The sequence below is a fragment of the Ctenocephalides felis genome, unplaced genomic scaffold (genome assembly GCF_003426905.1).
Source record: "Ctenocephalides felis isolate EL2017-DRISC unplaced genomic scaffold, ASM342690v1 CF-g0.4_SCAFFOLD_01886, whole genome shotgun sequence".
In the NCBI taxonomy this organism is placed as follows: Eukaryota; Metazoa; Arthropoda; class Insecta; order Siphonaptera; family Pulicidae; genus Ctenocephalides; species Ctenocephalides felis.
This window is the reverse complement of record NW_020538040.1, coordinates 117,451,976-117,473,745: the sequence shown is the minus strand read 5'-3', so window position 1 is coordinate 117,473,745 and position 21,770 is coordinate 117,451,976.

Here is a 21,770-nt window from a genome sequence, read left to right as displayed (position 1 = left end):
ACATACTCTCGGTATAAACTGTTAAAATCTTTGATAGAGATGAGAAAATAGTTTATGTAAAATGAAATAATATATATATAAATACTGCATATTTTGTTATAAAAGATATAAATATACTGAATATTTTGTTATAAAAGATTCGAAATATTCATGGGTTGAAAGTTACTACTTATTTAGAGTATATTACAAAAATTAAATAAAAATAGCAACTTGCATGTATTTTGCAAATTGACAACTTGCACGCATTCTGCAAATTGACAACTTGCACGCATTTTGCACATTGGCAACTTGTACGCATTATGCATTATTGACAACTTACACGTACTTTGTTTGATTGGAAACTTGTACGCATTTGATTTGATATGTAACTTGTATGCATTTTATATAATTGAAAACTTATACGCATTTCTAGAGAACTTGGCGAAAAACATTCTCCCTTATAAAGAAAAAATTATATAAAATATATAATCATATATTCTAAATAAGAAATACCAAATGTTTCTCTTTAAAATTACAATTTCCTCGCCAATTATAAAGCATATTGAAAACAATTCAGCTTGTCTTTAAGAAATAATGAATATATCAAATATTTCTATAGAGGCGAGTTTTATGTAAAATAGCTAGAGGTACCAAAGAAGTGCCGTGTGTGTTACAATATGCACAATTTTTCGACGGCAAAGTCGAAATGATTGTGGCATACTGTAACCGGCTACAACGTAAGGCTTAAGGCTTATGCTCTAATAGCGTGGGGTGACGTCAAGCCAACATGACGAATCCCCAAGCCAAGGGCTGAGTCTCAACAGATCGCAGCGTGGTAACTGCTCTACCGAGTACAACACCCCGCCAGGTACCTAAGTCGTTTACAAACGATTCCGAGTCTCGACATCGAACTAGTGACCCATGATCGACCGCTATAGGCAGGACAGATATAACGGATGGATACCGCCACTGTCCAGCGCCTCATTCGGCTAAAAATGGCTCGTGCGATAAACGGCGTGTGCCAAATACCTAATAAATCACATTGTATTGAGCCTTTCGACTCACGAGACTCCTAGAGATATCGTTGCTTACTTTGTCTAGAAAGGATACGGCCTTAGAGGCGTTCAGGCATAATCCCACGGATGGTAGCTTCGCACCACCGGCCGCTCGACCGAGTGCGTGAACCAAATGTCCGAACCTGCGGTTCCTCTCGTACTGAGCAGGATTACTATCGCAACGACGATTCATCAGTAGGGTAAAACTAACCTGTCTCACGACGGTCTAAACCCAGCTCACGTTCCCTATTTGTGGGTGAACAATCCAACGCTTGGCGAATTCTGCTTCGCAATGATAGGAAGAGCCGACATCGAAGGATCAAAAAGCAACGTCGCTATGAACGCTTGGCTGCCACAAGCCAGTTATCCCTGTGGTAACTTTTCTGACACCTCTTGCTGAAAACTCTTCAAGCCAAAAGGATCGATAGGCCGTGCTTTCGCAGTCCCTGTGCACACTGAACAACGGGATCAAGCCAGCATTTGCCCTTTTGCTCTACGCGAGGTTTCTGTCCTCGCTGAGCTGGCCTTAGGACACCTGCGTTATTATTTGACAGATGTACCGCCCCAGTCAAACTCCCGGCCTAGCAATTTCCTCGAATCGGATCACGCTAGAGTATAGTTGGCGATGATCTGTGAAAAACAAACCAGAATCAAATAGAACACCTAAATCGGAAATTTTATTACATCTATCAATGCTGGTGTTAGAAATTTTATAATCAAAAAGTATTGGAAAGCGCTTATGTGTAAAACTAAGAATCTTGCACTTTGATATATTTAGATGTAATTTGTTATAGATACACGAAGATTGGAAAAGGTCAAGTTGAGACTGTAATAATAAGCAGTCATCAATAGAATTTATTTTGAGATATAGTTTCAGATCATCTGCAAATAATAAATGTGGACAGTTAATAGTATCAGAAATGTCATTAATAAAAATAATAAAGAGTAGTGGACCAAGAATGGATCCCTGAAGAACTCCTGAACTAATATTTTCAATGTTGCTCAAGAATCCATTAAGAAAGACAAACTGCTTGCGATTATGAAGATAACTCTTAAAAAAGTGAATAAGTGAAGAATTAAGACCAATCTTAGATAATTCATTAAGAAGAATGTTATGATCAATTTTGTCAAAAGCTTTACTGAAATCAGTGTAAATAACGTCAACTTGTCCATTGATGTCAAGATTCTCAGCTATATATTGTTTAATACAAATTAAATTTGTTATCGTAGAACGGGCAGGCATGAAACCATGTTGATTAATAGAAATTAAAGTTCTAACAGAAGGAATTAGTTCTCTATAAATAATTTTTTCAAATACCTTAGCAAAGTTTGATAATAATGATATCGGCCTGTAATTAGTAATGTTTGAAGTAACACCTTGTTTAAAAGTTGGAACTAATCGTGCAATTTTCCAACAATTTGGAAAAGTGTTTGTACGCAAAGATAGATTAAATAAAAATGCAAGTGGATCAGATAGAGTAGATGAGCAATCACGTATAAAGAAAGATGGAATACCATCGAAACCAAATATTTTGGAGTTCTTAAAACTTGCTATTGCAAGTTGCACAGTACTAGAATCAATTTCACCTATATCAATCATGATTCTATCATTATGATCAAATAAAATGGGTATGTCAAGTTTAGGCTGATAAACACTAATAAAGTAAGAATTAAATGCATCAACAATAGCATCAGGAGAATCATAATATTTGTCTAGATGGCACAATCTATTAGGAATAATATTAGAAGCAGTTTTATTACGCAAAAAAGACCAGAAATATTTTGAATTAGGCGATAGAGAATTTTCAACGACAATAATATATGAATTATAGGCATCTTTCATAAGTGTTTTTATTAATTTCCTGTACAATTTAAAATTTTCATAATAGAAAGTGATATTGGTTAACTTGTATTTATTATGATAGTATTTCTTCATACGGAGGTTTCTAATAATATCAGAATTAAACCAAGGCTTAAATTTATTGGAAGCAAATTTCTTTGTTTTAGAAAAAAATTTATCTAATAAGCTATAAATTGTAGCGTAAAAAAGATCACATGCATCATTAATGTCAGAACATGTATACAAAGAACTCCACGATGTATTTAAAATTTCCCTGTAAAGATTAAGATAATCCGCTTTGTGGAAATTGTAATAATAGTTATTTTTATTAAATTGCAAAGTATTGGGTGTAGAAAAAAAAGATGTAAGGGAAACAGAAATATAAAGAGCAGGATGATAATTGTCCTCAGGTAAAAGGGGTTCGGTATCATGAATTATTTTGCAAAAGTAAGAACAAAACACTAAATCCAACAATCTGCCACTGATATTGATAACAGAATTATATTGGTTGAGACCAGATAAATTAATAAAATTATAGATAAAGTTACATTTTGCATTAGTAAGATTATGAGATAATTGATCGAAATGTGGAACATTGAAATCACCAATAATTAAAACATTTTTGTCAGAAACATAAGATTCTAGTAGATCAAGGAAAGCTTCAAAATTCTCAGTAGATACATCAGGTGGAACGTAAACGGTCAATACTAATATGCTTGAATTCTTGAGGATACACTTGCAGCCAACAATATCAATCATTGGAAGCGATTCACAAATAAAGTTCAATTTCAAAAGTTCACAAGTAATATATTTTTTAACTGCAAGAAGTACACCACCACCACGATATTTATTGTTGATACCATAAGTTCTATCACATCTGAAAACATTGAAACTGTCGCAAAAGAATTCAGATTTGTGAACATCGTTCCTAAGCCATGTTTCAGAAAAAGCGACGAAATCATAATCAAGATAACTAGATGCAAGCAGGCAGTCAGAAATTTTAGTGTTGAGTCCACGAACATTTTGATAGTAACATGTAAAGACATTACTATCTGTGGGCGGAATTAGTTTAAAGAAACAATTCGAGGAACGCCATTAATGTATATAATTTTAAGATTAACTTCACCTTTTTTCTCGCGTTTAAGTAGCTGAGCTTTCAGTCTTTGATAATAAAGTTGTTGCCTTGGTGTCCGATCCTCAGTGATAATCAAATTCTTGAAGTGGGCATTATCCTTAATTTTATTGCAGTTAAACAAAATTTTCTTTGGTAAGTTATTATCCTTGAAGATAATTTTAAGCGGTCTTGGCTTAGTCCTTTTCAAATCATATTTACCCAATCTAAATAGTTCGAAGCTTGACGGAACACAAGGTACTCCTAATAAAGCTTCAAATATATTGTTAATCATATTTGTATCAACACTTTTATCATAATTGTTTACGTCATTAAGAGGCTCTTTTGCGTTATATATTATGATATTATATGAACGTTTATTGCATTCAGAAGTCTCTTGAACTAATGATTCAAATTGATCCTCATCCAGAATATTATTGTTGCAAGACCTATGATCTTTTAGTGCAGCAATTTCTCGTTGTAGCTGCATTAACATACTCTTGATATCATTAAGGTCATTACCGAGATTAGCACATGAATTGCAATTCCACATTATTCCTTTTTTGATGATATTGCTCGAACATCAGCCAAGCTCAAGTTCACGCATAAATACTTAAACTTAGTTTTGCACGAAATACATGTCACCATATTGTCAAAGGCAACTGCAATACTACAGCATGAACACGTATTTTCCAAATTCATAATTATATGCTTATTTCACTTATATAAGCAATGTTTACAACAATATTCAAGAATTTTATGATTAGAAAATACTCATATTAAATTCAAAATATTTTATATGATTTTGACAATGATGTTTTTTTGTTTTCCTCAAAAGGATTATAGAACATACAAGAGTTCTGATAGCTGTTTAATAAAAAAAAGCAAACAATAAAAAAAATATATCATCTATGTTATGAATTGAATAATAAACTATATTGTAAATTCAATAATATTACGTCAATCAATAGTATGAATAGTGTTAATATACAAGTTAATACGGAATCAAGCAAAAAAATTAATATGGGGAGTAATCCCAATAATATTAAGTCAGGTAATGACATGAATAGTGTTAATATGCAATGTAGTTCAGAAGCGTATGAAGAGAACAATAGGGAAAGTAATTTGAATATGCTTAAGACAGTCAATAATTCAGATAGATTTGATGCATGCGACAAAGGACCATTTGTTGTTTCTATTGAGTCCATTGATAAGAATATAGGTAGAGTACTTCCTATATCTTTGGGAAAAATGTTACACAATGCAAGAGTGGATTTTAAATTTGGGCTAGCGGAAATATCTACTAACGGAAAAAATAAAATAAAGTTAGAACTAAAAATAGCAAACAAGCTTACATTGTAACGTACTAGATAAAAATAAGTATAAAGCATATATACCGAGATATGTTCTTTTTAGATAAGCAATAATTCTCGACGTAGACCCAAACCTTACAAAAGAGGAAATTCTGGATTTAATAGAATCAGATATTCCTATCACCAATGTTGTGTGTTCGAGGTCGAAAAATAGTAGTAAACATAATTCGCAGTGTGTTAAATTAAATTTTAGGGGAACAGATTTACCAAATAAAGTTGCTATTCATTCTGTAAAATGTGAAGTTAAGCCAATCATACCTAGAACTGTACAATGTTTTAAATGTTGTAGATTCAATCATATTGAAGAGCAGTGCTGCGTCCGAATTCTTATGTGTATTATGTAATGGAAAACATCCAGCTAATAGCAAGGTTTGCCCTATTTTCATGCAAAATAAAGTCTTTAAGGAGAATATGGCTACGTAAAACATACCTTACCCTGAAGCGAGGGATTTAATTCAATGTGAAATGCTAGCAAGACTAAATTTAGTTTTGTTAGCTTTGATAAAAGTAAAGACTGCCCAGCCTTTAAATTCAATACAAATCATAAACATTTGACAACAGGTCCGGTTATTAATCGCATAAATAGATTCGACGTTTTATCAGCTATGGGATTAGAAAAACATAATGATAATGTACAGGTGGCCACAATCAGCAGACCTAAAAGATATGGTTTCAAAACCATAAACACAAATTGCGAAATTAAGACTAATATCACAGAGAATAAACGGAGGCGCTCGTATAAGCAGCAGTTAGATATATCCATTTGGAGGCAAAGTATAACCCTAGAAAACGTGTAAAATCAAATTCGAAACATGTAACCGTAGAACGGTCAATTAGAAATATAAGTGTGCAGTACAAAAACTCAGACAAAAATATCGCAGAGGTCATAGAATTAGTGAAGGAAACAGGTGACAAAAATCAATTTACATTGCTAATAGCTAAATTGAAAAAGATATTGAATGTACAGCGAGAAAACAGTACCAATAATGTCTTTAGTTTCGGACGTAATTACAAATAGTTACTTGATAAAATAAGGCAAAGATAGTGTGAATATATAATAACATTAGGTATCGATTTTTATGGTAAATACAAATTTTAAAAATAATACAAATATGGATGTTACAATACTTCAATGGAACGCAAGGTCATTTAAGTCTAATAGGAGTAATTTAGAATATTTTTGTCATGCCAGGATATACCAATTTTGGAAATTACTAAAAATTGGTTTTATAAGAAAAAATTATTTATTTTCAAATTATAATATACTGAGACAGGACGGAGATGTTGCAAAAGGAGGTGCAGCTATTTTTGTTTGTCGCAATGAGCCTTAAATGTGGTAGCAATTAATTTAAGCTTTTTGGATCCAAAAAGATGCCAAATTTGTGGAATTTTCTTAATGTTAGGAAATTTTAAACGGTATGTTATTTCTATTTATATTGCGCCTACCTATAATATCTCAGTGAATGAATGAATTTTTTTTCGTCATTGCCCAAAACTGTTATTTTATGTGGGGATTTCAATGCACACCACGTTTCCTGGGGTAGCAATTTTAGTGACAAATATGATAATAATTCATTGGAGGCTATTGAAAACAATAATTTATACATTCTCAATGATGGAAAGCCTATCTTAAAGTTTAAAAATAATATGTCAGTAGTTAACATCTCTTTGTGTTCGCAGAATTTTGCGCACAGAATAGACTTAAATGTATGTGATGACTCATTAGGCTCCGGTCATTATCCAATTTTGTTGACGTTGAGAGCTGTTCCAAGAGCAAAAAAATATAATCCAAGTTCGAATTGTAAAAAAGCTGATTGGACAAAATACAAGTCAGAGATAGAAAAAAAATGGAGCGTTTTAATAGCAACGACCCGGTTGGTGCGTATGATCTTTTCATTAATGCTACTAATTCAGCAGCCGGTAAAAGTATTTCGACGAAAAATGGTGATCTGATAACTAAATGCTCTAAGCCAGTATAGTGGGATGAGAAAAGTGATAAATTAATTAAAGATCGTAGGCAGGCGGAAAAAAATTATACACTAAAGTCTGGAAAATTTTGTTGTATGTATTACTATTAATAGTCACGTTAAAAGAATTTTTAGGAAAAAGAAAAAATAGTTGGTATCAGTTTACGAATAACTTAAAACCGAATACTCCACCGGAAAAGGTATTTGCAATGGTCAAACGTCTTAAAAATTTTGTGGAGCCTGTTAATAACTGCTAGGACTAAGAAGAATGCATAAGTGACTTCCGCAAGGCGGTATTTTAAGTCCAATTCTATATGCCTTGTATGTAAGGGATATAAAATATATTTTAGAACCTGGTACTAATGTTCTGCAATATGCAGACGATGTTTTAGTATATGTGGAAAAATATAGCCTCCAGGAAGCTACAGATGCAATGACTCGGAATATTGAACGCTTTTAGGTTTGGCTAGCAAAAATGGTCTTGAGTTGTCTGATGACAAGTGTTCGATAGATATTTTCACATGGCGTAGGGACAAAAATTTCCCTACAAGTGTTAACAGTTGTAACCATTCCATCAAAATTTAAAAAAATAATAAATTCTTAGAAATATTTTTTGATCAAAAACTTTCATTTAAAACGCATATTAGTTATGAAAATAAAAAAAAATAAAAAAATATTCATTTATTGAGGATGGTGAATGAAACATGGCGGGGATCTCATCCTATTACTGCCCTTAACGCTAATTAGACCGCACTTCAATTACGGATGCGTAATTTTTAAGAACAATACGCACTGTAAAAAATTAGATAAAGCGCAGTATAAAAGTTTAAGAATATGCCTTGATGCAATGACATCTACGTCTACCAATACTTTACTCGTGGAAAGCGGTAAAATGCCTCTAAACCTCAGAAGACAATATCTGAGTGATAAATTTATAATGAAGAGACTCTTAGTACGAAATACACCAATTACAGATAAGATAGATAAGGTTGCTACAGGTAGTGTGCAAGTATTGAAACAAAAAAACAGTTCCTAGTTATAGGTATGTATCAAAGATTGGTGTAGGCATGGCTAAGTACAAGAAGCATCCTTAATATAATATTATCCATCTAGACAGTACTTGGAATATGGATACGATTTTCAAGGTTGATGATAATAATTTAAATTAATTTAAGTTTATGTTTAGGTTTGGCGATAAATTTAAAAATATGGCAGGTTGTGCGGTATTTGAGGAAAATTTAAATATAAAATTAGACTATAAATTTTCTGATTTTTTGTCAGTATTTACGCCTGTATTGATAGCATTTAAAAAGGCCTGGAAATAATAAGAAGATTCAATTTTATGAAATCGATTACATTTACAGACAATAAAAGCTGCATTGCAAATTTGCAAAACTTATTCCGTATAACAAAATTACTTGATGCACAGTATTATGAAACTTTAAATAATATTTAATTATAGGGAATGAAGCAACAGATAAATTAGCATCGAAGGCTGCAGAGCATGGGCCGCGGTTAAAGGTTGGCATGTATAAAAAATTTTTAAATAAAGTGTTGCAAAGGACTAACATAAAATGGCAAAATGATTAGAATGCTTCATCTTAGTCACGTGGCCAGTATTATAGAAGAATTAACCCTGTGGTTGATAAAATAAACTATGGCAGGAGTAGTTCAAATAAGAAGATAGAAGGGCGTTAGTAACAATTACAAGATTGACATTAAATCACAGACTCTTTTCAGTTCATATGTTTCGGTTGAAACTTTTGAGATCAGACCTATATGCATGCGGTGGTGCAGCCGGTACTCGCGAACATATTATAAAGAAATCCAGAAAACATGAAAATCAAAGAAAGATATTGTTTGATAAATTATATAATTCAAATCATTTTGAGAAAACTTTTATACTATGTACTTTATTACAAATAATAAAATGTTAGTCTATTACGTGAATTTGTGAAAGTCTGTAAAATTAGTATTTAAGGGTATTTAGTTATCAGAAAAATGTATATAGCGGATAAGATAGAAAAATTGTATAGAATAGAAAATTATTGCAAAGAATATAATGTATTGTAGTGGGTGGCTAAATGCTCAAAGTTAGCAAGATCATTAAATTATATATATATATATATATATATATATATATATATATATATACATATATATATATATATATATATATATATATATATATATATATACATATATATATATATATATACATATATATATATATATATACTAGTTGACCCGACAGACGTTGTCCTGTACTCACAATATTTATCGTTCAGTTAAAAATAATAATTAATGTTTTTCGAATTACTATTTACACCAATATGTGTGTGATGTTAAATGTAGTACTGCTTCAAATAAGATGATGATTCTCAATTCCCACTTACCTATTCCATTAACAAATATTAAAATATGTTCAATAAAATTGTCTATCAAAAATTATTCACTGCTATTTATAGAACAAATTTATTCCCTAAAGCTCAATTTATTTTAATTTCAAAGGTTATACAATTCTTTAGTCATACCTGTAGGTGTGTATGTATAAATAAATGATTTTTTATTTATTCACGACTAAAATATTGCTTTTCCAAATTTATCACACAAAAAATCATAGTCTGCCTTTGTGATTTATAGCATAAAATAAAGGTATTGGAAATTGAAGTATTTTAAAAGGTATAACAAATTCAGAAAGAATTAATATGTAACATTCGCGGTAAAGGTACAATATCACCTTAGATTTTTTTACCAAAAATAATTGCTTCAATAATGTTGCCTATAAGTTTTATAATTTTGTACCATATTTTAACTGGTTTTTAGTAATTTTAATATCTGAATTACATTTTTCTCACTAATAATTCAATATACATTATTACTTAAGTTCATATTTGAAGTGAATTAATTTGTCAAATCCTGTTTACATGTGCTCTATTCAACCCACAATCAACAAAATTATTGCAGTAAATGTAGAGGAAAAAAGCGTGTGCCATGCGATTTTTTTTTATTATGCTCCAATTTGCTTGATATTTTGGAAATAGGCTAATCTCAATCTTAAGTTCAGAAGTGAAAACAATTTGCACTCCTTCACCACCCCAGGCAGTAATTGGATTATGACTCATTTAACTCTGATTTTATCAGAACTTGTAATATACTATTCTAAAGGTAATTAAATGACCTACAACTTTTTTATCATAAATTTTACCGTAACTTCTCTTATTTTGAAATGGCTAAGGGTTAAAGGGTTCAAAAGACACTTTGTTTGAACAGCCGCGTACTCTTTAAACAATCACAGCTCTATCAATATTTGTGTAACAAAAAAAATAATAAAAAGCAATAATTAGTCAGAAAAAACTTTGAATTTTCATCTTTATACCTTTATACGAATCTTTTATTCTGTCAGAGATATAATAATGGGAAATGGTTGTTTTTTTTTAAATTTATCATGAAATCATGAGCTCTTTGAAAATCGTTTGTACTAAAGTTGTGGCATTTTCTAGAATCCATCAAAATTTTTAAACCAAGGTAATTCAAGATGGAATACGATTATTTTTATTTTTGGTGGAAATGACACTCATAAACTATTTGATTTAAAAGAAAAAAAACATTGTATGCGTCTTTGATTTGCATGATAGCTCACTCATTTCACACGCAGAAGTACTCATGTTATAGCTTATTTTGAGCACTATAAAAATCGATTTTTATATCTAGCTCAATATTGTTCCTAGAACACTATAAAACAGCAATTTATTAAAATTTTAATTTATATAATTTTGTTCATTTCATTATTTTCGTTAAAATGTATATTTCTGAAGATATAAGCAAACTACGCTTTTAATTTTTCTTCAACGTTTAGTTAAAAAATAACAATCTGTCAAATTGGATCTTAATATAAGGTATATACATTGAACTGACATTTTACAACCGTCAGACGCATGCGCAGACTGCATCACCTGTCAGACGCATGTTGACTCTATTTTATTATATTATTTTAGTTTTTGGCACATCTCACCTGCTTTTTGCCAATAATAATGTAGACATTACATTTATATATATATATATATATATATATATACATGAATATATTATATTTTAAAATTGCCTTAGCCTATAAGTGAATGGAAGTGTGTGGAAAATGACAGTTTTATTTATTTTTAATGTCAAACTATGCTTCAAATATTTTTAAGGTCAAACAATGATAAACGGTTTTTGTATTTTTTCCAATTATTTCTACAATCTAACTATATTTCTATGAATCAAAAAATCCTAGAAAATTTTCCGAACAATCTTCAGGAAGACTTAAAATCCGAATTATAGTTTAGGAGGATTAACCATTCATACCCTATTACAGAAAAATTTTATATATAAGATATATATGAGTAAGTTCTTCATGGGCAATACATCAAATAAAAGGTAAAAATTTAGAAGTTAATCTTTAATTTTTCCAAACGTTTCGACATCAAATTTTATGTCATCGTCAGTGGATCTACAGACTGAACATTGACTAATATAAACTAGGAAAAAATGACAGAAATTCGAGAATGAACTATAGATTCGAAATATAGACTATAAAATTATATACAAGTATTATAATTATAACAACAACAACAATTATAACTAAAGAGATAGACAAACATAAAAAATGAAAAGTAAAAAGAAATATATAAAAACATACAAAAGCACAATACATATACATAAATATACGTATATACAATACACATATATATATATATATATATATAAATATATATATATTAATATATATACATATATATATATATATATATATATATATATATATATATATATATATACGATATACATGTACAAACACATACAGACATATATGAATACACATATACATATATAGACACATACATACATACATATATATATATATATATATATATATATATATATATATATATATATACAATACATGTATATATAGATATATATATATATATATATATACAATATATATATATATATATATATATACATACATATACGTATGTACATACACAAACAGATAAATTTATACATGCATATATGCACATACAAATATATCTAGGCAAAAACATACAAAAGCATATGTATCCATACAAATATTAAGTGGTAAAAGAAAAAAAAATCCTAAGCTATAGACAAGCAAATGTAACAATGATAATGTGATTATAACAAAATAAGAAAGAAAAAGAACAACAAAAGTAACTTACATAAATATGGTCTCATCAGTAACTTGCGCAAGGCACATAATTTTGCACTATCATATACACAATAAGTTGCTTTTTTGGTTTTTGCTGAAAAGGGCGTAGCAAAGTATTTGTGAAATATAATATATTTTGCACAAACATAGTAGTTAATGAGTATGAATCCGAGGTAAGAATACCACATGTGCTTTAAACATTATTTGAAGAGACCGTTTGAAAGATAGTTGGCAGTTTTTTTTTACAATCAGTGTTTCAAAGTATGGGTAAATAAGACTAAGATTCAAAATTCGGGATCGTACCGCGTAAGAGTAGGTTAACAAGTTTGGATTTAAGCTATATATAATTCTTTACTAGTCCTTTAATACAATTAATTTTAGATGCTATCACAGCTAGATGGGACGAAATTTCTTCATGTAATTCAAATTTTTTGAGTTATTATCATGTTGTTTTAGCCTTTTGATTGAATTTTGTCCAGTTTCACCTATGTAAATAGAATCACAATCAATGCAGTTTAATTTATAGACAATTTTTGATGTGCATTCTAAACCAATGGATGATTTGAGGTTGAAAAAAAGAGAGCTAAGGGTTAAGTTTATGTTACAAATTGATGTTAAGTCGACCTTGTAGAACAGTTTTTTCCAAATAGAAAAGAGTTCTTTGATAATCGGGAGACAAACATTGCCAATAATGTTATTGTCTTTAGAGATTTTGGTTCAAGAAGTAAAGGTATTAATGTTATTATTGAGAACATTGAGTCTTGGTTATCTAAGGTGTTTATAATTTTGACGTCAAGAAAGCTGATGGAATTGTTCTGTTCTTTTTCGAAAGTGAAGGAAAGATGGTCATTGAAAGAGTCAAAGTTATGAAGTAAAGGTTCAAAGTTTTCAACCAGGTCACAAGTAAAAATGTCATCATCGTATCTGTAATAAAATTGAAGATCTAATTTGCAAGAATTAAACACTCTGCTCTCCAAATATAATTTAGCGAGTGCTGGAGATATAGGGACCCATAGGTGTGCCAAAAATTTGGAAATAGAAATGGTTGTTGAATTCAAAATAGGTGTTAGAAATTATAAATTTTATAGACTCAAGAAACCGGTGTAATGTAATAGTTGTATGTCATGAAATTTCGTCCTGATTTGTTCTGATAAAATCACAGTTAAATGAGTTATAATCCAATTACTGCCTGGGGTGGTGAAGGAGTGCAAATTGTTTTCACTTCTGAACTTAAGATTGAGATTAGCCTATTTCCAAAATATCAAGCAAATTGGAGCATAATAAAAAAAATCGCATGGCACACGCTTTTGGGTCATTCTTTTACAAACCGGACACTAATTAACCTTGACATTTTAGAATTGTCTGAAAATTTGTTTACAGATGCTATTTATAAAATCATTTGACACGTATTTCAGGATTTTGCTGAAAAAAATTTATTTACGTAAATATTTACGATTGAAATATGGATTTTTTGCCCAATTTCTATGAACATCATCTACGGTAAGTTAATTATCTCCGGATGTGCTGATCCGATCAGTATTATTTTTTTTTATTACACTCATATTGAAGTGAACTTTGTAATGATTAAAATGTTTTTTTTTTTTGCAATTTTCTTAACAATAACAACCCTTAAATATTAACAAAGGTTTTACTCGGCCTTTGCCCGAATTGAATCGATCCAAAAAAAACATATATTTTCTTTTTTTCTCTGCAACAAAATTTTTTTTACAATTTGTTGGAGGCTTTGTTACATCGAAAGATATTAAATATTTTAATGCGCGAGCCGCGCTTTTCACGTCGTGGACCTCAAAGACTTGTACTCATTTGTCACTTTCAAATGACAATCTTATTGTTTTTCGGTTGAAAAATATTTTATAATTTCGCTTCTGGCGATTATTAGGGGAGAGCGGAGCTTAAAAGTTCGTGGGTAAAAAGATCCACTGCCAATATCTCAAAAACAAGTAAAGTTAGAAATTTTTTAACAACAATATTTGAATGTACAGGAATATTTAAGTTGGCTTCAACCCTTTCTGATATAATCTCTATTACAGCTTACATGTGGGTGGGGTAAACAGAGTCAACCACACCCTCATACTGGCCTAGGTGTAAATAATAAGGAAATAGTAAATAAAAAATTAAATTAAGTTAGAAAAAAGCTATTTTACAATAGATATATTGATATATATATATATATATATATATATATATATATATTATATATAAATTAATAGTTAATTAACTCTGCTGATAAATATTTCTGACAAAGCATCAGATCAAAGGTATATCTGGTATTTTCTTTATAAAAATATCGAATAAAATTTTTATTTTACATTGGCTATATAATTTAGCTATTATTACGTAAAATTTTATTAAAATTGAAAATAAGTCGATCCCTTTTTATCCAGGCTATGGAGTAAAGACGGAAAATGACGAATTAAAAAAAAGTGGCTGAAAAACATTTTTTTATTATTAGAAAAATCTAACTGAACAATCCGTCTACATTCAAATATTGTTGTTAAAAAATTTCTAACTTTACTTGTTTTTGAGATATTGGCTGTGGATCTTTTTACCCACGAATTTTTAAGCTCCGCTCTCCCCTAATGTTTTTTTTTCGACTATATGTTCATTTTTCGCCAGAAGCGAAATTATAAAATATTTTTCAACCAAAAAACAATAAGATTGTCATTCAAAAGTGACAAATGAATACAAGTCTTTGAGGTCCACGACGTGAAAAGCGCGGCTCGCGCATGAAAATATTTAATATCTTTCGATGTAACAAAGCCTCCAACAAATTGTAAAAAGAATTTTGTTGCAGAGAAAAAAAGAAAATATATGTTTTTTTTTGTAACGATTCAATTCGAGTAAAGGCCGAGTAAAACCTGTGTAAATATTTAAGGGTTGTTATTGTTAAGAAAATTGCAAAAACAAAAAAAAAATTTTTAATCATTACAAAGTTCACTTCAATATGAGTGTAATAAAAAAAATAATACTGATCGGATCAGCACATCCGGAGATAATTAATTTACCGCAGATGATGTTCATAGAAATTGAGCAAAGAATCCATATTTCAATCGTAAATATTTACGTAAAAAAATTTTTTTCAGCAAAATCCTGAAATACGTGTCAAATGATTTTATGAATAGTATCTGTAAACAAATTTTCAGACAATTCTAAAATGTCAAGGTTAATTAGTGTCCGGTTTGTAAAAGAATGACCCTTTTTTCCTCTACATTTACTGCAATAATTTTGTTGATCGTGGGTTGAATAGAGCACATGTAAACAGGATTTGACAAATTAATTCACTTCAAATATGAACTTAAGTAATAATGTATATTGAATTATTAGTGAGAAAAATGTAGTTCAGATTTTTTGAGTTATTATCATGTTGTTATAGCTTTTTGATTGAATTTTGTCCAGTTTCACCTATGTAAATGGAATCACAATCAATGCAGTTTAATTTATAGACAATTTTTGATGTGCATTCTAAACCAATGGGTGATTTGAGGTTGGAAAAAAGAGAGCTAAGGGTTAAGTCTATGTTACAAATTGATGTTAAGTCGATCTTGTGGAACAATTTTTTCCAAATGGGAAAGAGTTCTTTGATGAACGGGAGACAAACATTGTCAATGATGTTATTGTCTTTGGAGATTTTGGTTAAAGAAGTAGAGGTATTAATGTTATAATTGAGAACATTGAGTCTTGGTTATCTACGGTTTTTATAATTTTGACGTCAAGAAAGCTGATGGAATTGTTCTGTTCTTTTTCCAAAGTGAAGAAAAGATGGTAATTGAAAGGTCAAAGTTATGAAGTAAAGGTTTAAAGTTTTCAACCGGATCACAAGTAAAAATGTCATCATCGTATTTGTAAAAAAATTGAAGATCTAATTTGCAAGAATTAAACACTCTGGTCTCCAAATATAACTCAGCGAGTGCTGGAGATATAGGGGAGACCATAGGTGTGCCAATAATTTGGAAATAGAAATGGTTGTTGAATTTAAAATATGTGTTAGAAATTATGAATTTTATAGACTCAAGAAACCGGTGTAATGAAATAGTTGTATGACATGAAATATAGTCCCATCTAGCTGTGATAGCATCTAAAATTAATTGTATTAAAGGACTAGTAATGAATTATATATAGCTTAATTCCAAACTTGTTAACCTACTCTTACGCGGTACGATCTCGAATTTTGAATCTTAGTCTTATTTACCCATACTTTAAAACACTGATTGTAAAAAAAAACTGCCAACTATCTTTCAAACGGTCTCTTCAAATAATGTTTAAAGCACATGTGGCATTCTTACCTCGGATTCATACTCATTAACTACTATGTTTGTGCAAAATATATTATATTTCACAAATACTTTGCTACGCCCTTTTCAGCAAAAACCAAAAAAGCAACTTATTGTGTATATGATAGTGCAAAATTATGTGCCTTGCTTAAGTTACTGATGAGACCATATTTATGTAAGTTACTTTTGTTGTTCTTTTTCTTTCTTATTTTGTTATAATCACATTATCATTGTTACATTTGCTTGTCTATAGCTTAGGATTTTTTTTCTTTTACCACTTAATATTTGTATGAATACATATGCTTTTGTATGCATATATGCATGTATAAATTTATCTGTTTGTGTATGTACATACGTATATGTATGTATATATATATATATATATATATATATATTGTATATATATATACATGTATATATATATATGTATATATATATATATATATATATATTGTTCTGTAATAATACGATCATACGTGCTTTTGATCAAAATATGAATTCATTGTTCAATGTTGATCAAAGTCCAAGATCTTTACATGAACGCGGAAGACGCCATTCCTAGAATTGTCACGTACAATGCATTATATATAGAGTCAGAATTATTTGTATTAACTAGTGATGTCTTAGTCAAAAGTCTAGCCAAGTGATAATGTCTTAAGAGTATGTCTTAGCACGAATCTATGCTAGTTTGTGATGTGAAGTTATTTAAGATTAAATAAAGTTATAGTCAAAATTATATTCAGTGTTTGTATTCTACTTTGCGTAAAGACATCTTTCAGCCTATACCAATATAAAGTGCTCACGGTTCTGAGGAGACTCATACCAGTGATGTTATTTTCTATTATAAACTCTAAGCTCTGCCCACGACACCAGAACAAGGTTGGACTGATCTAGCACCCCATTGGAGAGTGGATCAATCTACATTTGGAACCCAACCCAATCCAACCAACTCCACAACAACAACTCATATCTTTTCATGGTGTCAAGCGGTGGTTTTACCTCGTGGTGAAGTGCAGTGTTGAGTGTGCTGTGAGTGTCGAGCAAGAAGCTGAGTAGCAGAAATTTTGCATCCGGCGCTGCGGCAACAGCTGAAAATCAGCAGGATCAGGACTGGCACGAATTATCAAAGGCATTAAAGGTGGCGGCATACCAAATAACACCGTGAGAAAGGCGACTCTACGCAGAGGGACAAGGACATACTCTCACCAAATCGACGCAGACTTCTCGATTAAGGCTCACTCCCCAAGTAAGAAAAACCAATCCTTCTTTTGGCAAAAACACACATCCAGACCAGAACATCATAGTCTTCAATTTTTTTTTAGATTTTGTTTGTCAATTAGAATATAAATAATATTTTGTCAATTTGAATTTTTTTTAAGTATTAGGATTTTGGTTGTACTTGGGTAACATTTTTGTAACAATGGGTAGTTCGATTATTATTTACACCACTATAATTTTGTTGACTTTACGTAACCATCAAGGTTAAGTTCAAGTAAATATTGTTAACTAAGCATTTTTCAACAAAAACAATTACGAGCATTGCCAGGTCCGAAAAAATAACAGAAATATTTCATAGTAAAATAATTGTAAAGATTAGTAACAAAGTCATCAAGTAATAATATAAAAGACTCAGAAAGTAATATTGAAAAGTTAGTGACTCTAGTTAATGACTTTGAGTATCCTATCAAGAGTAAATTTACATCTGTTGATCTTTTCATTACGTCGCGATTTTTAATGTGGCTTTAAATGCCAGTATAAAGGCGAAATGCCTAAAGGATTTAGTGTAGCCATTGTGCCACTTTTCAGGCGATAGTGCCAATCCTTCATTTCAGATAGCCTAATATTAAATTGTTCAAAAGAAACAATAGGTATCTGACAAATAAATAATTAATCAGGGTAGGATAAACCCGAATGGAGACTCGTAAGGTTAGTGAAAACCGCGAGATCTTAAATATATTTGACGTAATTTTGATGACTTATAAGACTCATGAATCCGCGGGAACGAGTCAATAAAATCTTTCAAATAAATTTATTTCGTTATTTTCATTTTAGGACCAAAACACGCTCGTTGATTTTTTCGATATTATTAAATATTGCACGAGAATAAATTCCAACTATGAATGTTGAGTATAGAAACAATTTTAAAATGTTACATAAGAATGAAATTTTAATCTTGAATATTACATTAAATAAACTTTGAAGTTTGGTGTGAAAATAATTGAACTTGAATATGCAAATTTCAATAATAATTAAATTTAATCAACTGCCCATACCACAAAATGTTACAGAAATGAAAGGGATAAATTTAAATTAATGTCAATAATAGCAATGTAACTATCCCCATAGAACAAAATTATAAATTGAAAAAAAAAATAGGAAAACAGAAAATGATTGAATGAAAACAAAGTCCATGTTTGAATTATTGATACTAAATTTTCTCTACAAATATAATAAATTTTATTTTAAAAATTAGTAAGCGATTGAGTAAATTTGTTTTCCATTATTTGCGTAAATTGAAAATAATAATATTTTTCCTAATTGAAAACAAAATATAGAAAAAATATATATAATAATATATTTGTATCAAATATTCAGAAATTGAAAGGCCACTCAATTTTTTTATATTGGCACTCTAAACATGTTAATTTCAATTTAATATTTTTATATTGTATATTTAGAATGTTCAAAATAAAAATTTGAAAATAAAAGTTAAAAAGTTTAAAAGTTAAAATCAAGAGGGCCTACAGAAATGTATTAATGTAGAAGTATGTGACAACACAAAATTATTAGATTACAAGACGAATTATCACTATCTTCCATTTTTATCTAGACGTAATGCATCAGAATGGCAACAAGTGTGCAAGCTATTTTTTTAAAAAAGTTTCGAAGATTGATACATGATTCTCATATAGTTAGAATTCAGTTAGAAATAATCGCGCGATTTTTAAACATCCTATTCAAAACAGAACTGAATCTGACACAGAGTATTTTGATCATATTTTAAATTCGAATCAAATAAATAAAAAATTAAACAATTTATTATAATATTAAATTTGTGAAAAGAAAGAGAGATCTTGCACCTTGTTAATATTCTTATGCAAATAGACTAATTAATGATAGTGATATTGGATCAAATAATTAATTTTATCACAGAAATTTTTAGAAGTTTTGTTGATGTATATAAATCAAATAGGTCACAACTTCGCTTTTGTCTACTAATCATTTTAAAGCAGTCACACAAGTTATGCAACTATGCGAATTCATATGGTATTAGATTGCATACTATATCCAATAAGAATAATGTAACTAATTATTGTTTGTAATATTTTGCTGTATTATCAAAATCCTACTTTTGAAATTAAACAAACTGCTGAAGCTAAATCAAAATAATTTTAATGAATAGTTAAAAATCACAATATGCAGCAAAATGTTACAACAATATTAGATTTTTTTTAAAAAAAAAAAAAGGGTTGATGTTAATTTTTTTTTATTCATATTATCATCAGAATTGTTATCTAATTACTATATTGCAGACATACTACAAAATTTTATACTTTTACTTTTTCATATTTTGCAAATTTTCAAATTTTTCTCTCTTTTGCTATAATCAATTGTACCATAGATTACTATTTTTCATTTATCGAGGACGATAAATTGTTTTAGAGGGGAGGAATCCCAAATAAATTGTAATTTCTTTGTTTTTTTTTTCTTCTCAATTGTTAGAGGACTAACAATATTCTTTAGGGGTGGCGTGTTCTGTAATAACACGATCATACGTGCTTTTGATCAAAATATGAATTCATTGTTCAATGTTGATCAAAGTCCAAGATCTTTACATGAACGCGGAAGACGCCATTCCTAGAATTGTCACGTACAATGCATTATATATAGAGTCAAAATTATTTGTATTAACTAGTGATGTCTTAGTCAAAAGTCTAGCCAAGTGATAATGTCTTAAGAGTATGTCTTAGCACGAATCTATGCTAGTTTGTGATGTGAAGTTAATAAAGATTAAATAAAGTTATAGTCGAAATTAGATTCAGTGTTTGTATTCTACTTTGCGTAAAGACATCTTTCAGCCTATACCAATATAAAGTGCTCACGGTTCTGAGGAGACTCATACCAGTGTTGTTATTTTCTATTATAAACTCTAAGCTCTGCCCACGACACCAGAACAAGGTTGGACTGATCTAGCACCCCATTGGAGAGTGGATCAATCTACATTTGGAACCCAACCCAATTCAATCAACCCCACAACAACAACTCATAACATTTCAATATACATACACAGACAGACAGACAGACAGAAATAAAAATTTATTCAATAAATACAGTGTAAAATACAGTGAATTATATGTGGGTTTGTCTACCCTGGGGGTATTTTACCCAAAAGTTTATGATTTTGCAACATTGTCTATATATTTGTATTTGTACAATAGTTTATTCATTATTACGCAAGGACAAAAAAAGGGAGAAAAGTTTTATCTCCAAAAAAAAAAAAATCCTTCATTCATTGTTTTATGACTCATGTATTCACTGCGGGCTCGATCAGGTAGTTAGGCATGGCATAATTCCCGTACCAGATCATTTCTGATGTGTACTGGCCTAACGCGCGGATGGTACTATTATCGTGATCCCTACACTTTCGGTAAAAATTTTCAGTGAGCTTCTTTATGTATTCTAGTATAGTCTGTATGTCCGTCTGTTTATGTAAATATTTCGTTGGGTAGTAGTGTCTCGTCAGTGGGTTCCTTGATTTGTCTAGTACCAGTCGCAGTGCTTTGTTCTGTGCTATTTGTAGTCTCCGTCTGTTCGTCTTGGTTGTCGCGTTCCATGCCGGAGCGGCGTATGTCAGTAATGGTCTTATCAGTGTCAAGTAAAGTGTCCGCTTGTTCTTCACGCTTAGCGGGCTGTTGTGGTTCAAAAGAGGTCTCAGTAGAT